The following is a 3,240-nucleotide window of genomic DNA, read 5'->3' on the forward strand; positions in this document are numbered from 1 at the left end:
CTCCTTTCCAGGCGCCTTCCCCGGGGGGAGGGGAAGGAGGACGGAGCCCACGCCTTCGCCGCTGCCTGTGACTCCCGGGGGGACATACAACACCCGCAGGTCTCTCCGGAACAACCGACGGCCTTCTCTGGATCTGTACTTGGTTTAAAAACCAAAAAGCCCCTCTCACAGGTGGCTAGCACACAATAAAGATGGCTTCTCTCCACAGTCCACAGACCACCTCACATCTGGACAGAGGCAGCAGCCCCCTGGCCGCTGCCTGGCTCTGGGCCTTCTTGATCACAAGGGGCGGGCGGGCCTTGTCCCCCACTGTCTACAGACCCAGCGTGCAGCTGCTCTTGCCTGTGGGTGCACCTCTGAGGGCTGGCTGAGAGAGTCCCTGCCAGGGGCTGCCACCGAGCCCCGCCCCGGGCATGCGTGTTGAGCTGCCGTGCACCAGCACCAGGGGTGAGGGGGGCTGGACGGTGAGGCTGAGTCAGGTATTGTCATCTTGAATGGCCCTGGACCCAGGAAGGGGGCTCTGCGGCTGGAGGACAAGACCGACGGCGTCCTCTCTGTCTCCTTAGAGAGGGTAGGTTGCCCCCCCAGCTGCGGGCCCACAAACCGTGTGATCCCCAAGAGGAAACAGTGGCCAGCTCCATGCCTGTCGCATAGTAGTTGCGCAGTAAACAGCCGGCTGACTGAGTACATGAGTGAATGACAGAGCCAGCTAGCGGCCTGACAAGGGCATGGAGGCCCAGGTGCACAGGGGCCTGCCAGGTAGGGCCCAGGCACAGGTGGGCAGGGCTCACTCAGGCCAGGCCTCCTGGAGGAAATAGGGTGGTGGAAGTAGACTGGGTACAGGCACGGAGCAGCCCTTCGGCTGGGGGGCAGGGCGAAGGCGGAGACCAGAGGCCAGCTCCTCCCAGGAGAGCGTTCCTCAGGCAGCTGGGGACCTGGCTCGCCACTCCGTTTCCCAGACTTCCTTCTTGCCAGCCTGCCTCCCCCAGTGCCAACGGCAATCTGCCTGGCCGGGAGCTCTGTACTAGAGGTGACGGCTAATTCTAAGACATTTCCGTATCAGTGTAGGCTGACCGTATTGGCCTGGGGTGTTCTCCTATTGACCTGTGTCTGCCCTGGTCTGTCCTGTTCTCCCAGGACTTACACCCCAACTTAAACGAAATTGCTGCCCAACTTGCCTCATCACCCCTTACTTTGCAGACTCCCAACAAGCAAAGGATCCAACGAAACCACTGTTTGCACACCCCTCACGCCCAAGTGTCAATAAATGCCTGGGGAGTGCGCGAAAGTTTCCGACGGCGAGAAGGAAAAACTAGCTGTGAGACACTGAGAACAGATGCGTTCCGAAGAGTTCTGGAGGCCACGACACTTACTCTCTAAAATAGCTGATTTCAATATTTTCAGTTTCGAAACAGAAAAGGCTAAATTTAGGGTGGAAATATGACATTAGGCTGCAGACTGAATGTGGAGCGAGACCAGGGCAGGTTGAACAGGAGAATGTCTGTCAGTGTGGATGAGCTGTCTGTTTACTCTTGTTTCCAGAACAATGGAGCTCAGCATTGACGTCAATGAGCGTGAAGAAACAAAGGGCTTTCGGGTGTGTCCGTGCAGCTGGGCCTGGATTTGCTTGGCATGTGTGTGTGGGTGTGTGTGTGTGAGGGAGGGAGGCGGGGAGTGTGTCCAGGTGTCCTTGTCAGAGAAACAGGAGGGGACACTCTCGCAGTGGAGTGTGAGCCACATAGCAGGCCTCCCAGGGCTTAGGTGGGAAGGCTTGCCCTGATGAACTTGGTATTTGCCCCGGTTTGCGTCTGCACCTGGGGCAGTTGCAAACACACCTTGTCAGGGAGAGGGAGAGAGGTGGCTGGCACGCAGGGATTCCTGAACGTGCGTTTGGCTTTGGGAACTGGCGGCTTAGTTTGCCTGCAGGCTACGAGATCTTCCCACCCTCCCAGCCCTGGTCCCCAGGAGAGCCTGGGAAGAATGGGACTCGTGGAGGGAGATGCTACAGGCACCAGCTTCTTGGATAGCTCGTGCCCCCTCAGCCCTACAGAGCCCCGCCAGCCTCGCTTCTCCTATCAGACTCTGTGTTTCAGAGCCTGCTGCAGCTGAGCGGCCTTGGAGCCTGCCTGCTGTTCCATGTCCTACCAACGTCTCACTCTCTAACTGGTCTCTCTCAGCACTTTGGACAAGAGCCTGGGGATTTGACATGCCTCAAACAACGTTTACTGAAAGAACAGGTGGGCTCAGCCGAGGTGCTCCAGGGCCCGGTGCTCTGTCCCAGGGCCCCGTGCTGTCCCAGGGCCCCCAGCTCCTGTGTCTCTGTGGCTTGTGCCTCCTTTCCCAGCTCTTCAAGTGCTGCCTCCAGCATGAAGCCTCTGGGGATAACTCCGGCCCTACTTAACTTATGATCCGCAATGCCCAATTCAGTGTTCGATTAAGTTCTCTTTTCAAGTCCTTTGTGCCTAATGATGTGGTTGAGGGCAGGGACAAAATCGTTTATTTCATTTGTACCTCCCATAGTAAAAATGATCCTATTTCCTGAACCTAAAATTGGACGCATGGTCTCAAAAATAAGAAAGGCCACTTGGAAAGCTGCCCGTCCTGGCAGATCTGGGACAAATGCTAACCTTGGTGGCCTAGGTGGGCGTGTGCCGGGAGCTCCTGCAAGGCCGTCCTGCTTTGGTCCCCTGGGCAGCTTCGTTGTCTAGCAGTGAATGAATAAGAGCGGTAAATGCATGAATGTGAATGTGTGAATGAAAGATGTCCGCCAGAGACGCGCCTCTGGCCTGTCGCCGATGGTGGCAGCCTCCGGGGTCTGGGCTTCCGCGGGAGTCCGTCTGCCCGGCGGGCAGGGCTAGGAGCGCAGGAGCGGGCCTGCGCCCCGCGCCCCGCGCCCGGCGCCCCCACCCCGCGGTGGTATGCGCCACTCTGGGCTCCCCGAGCCGGCGGACGCGCGCCGTCTTGAATGGAAGGCGCCGAGGCCGGAAGTGGAAGGGACCACTCGGGAGGACGAGGAGGGGGGCACGAGCGCGCCGCGTCTTCATTGAGGAACCGACGCGGTGAACATGGAGTTCCATGTGCATCTTATGTAAAGAGAGCGACGGGCACCGCAGCCAATGGATGCGCGGGGCTCGCAGGCCCGGCTCCCTGGTATGCAAATAAGGCAGCACCGCGGCCAATGGAGGGCGCCGGGGGCGGGCGCGGCGCGCGCGGTCACGTTTTCCACTATGTGACAGCGGC

Source organism: Pteropus vampyrus, unplaced genomic scaffold, assembly GCF_000151845.1.
Source record: "Pteropus vampyrus isolate Shadow unplaced genomic scaffold, Pvam_2.0 Scaffold364, whole genome shotgun sequence".
In the NCBI taxonomy this organism is placed as follows: domain Eukaryota; kingdom Metazoa; phylum Chordata; class Mammalia; order Chiroptera; family Pteropodidae; genus Pteropus; species Pteropus vampyrus.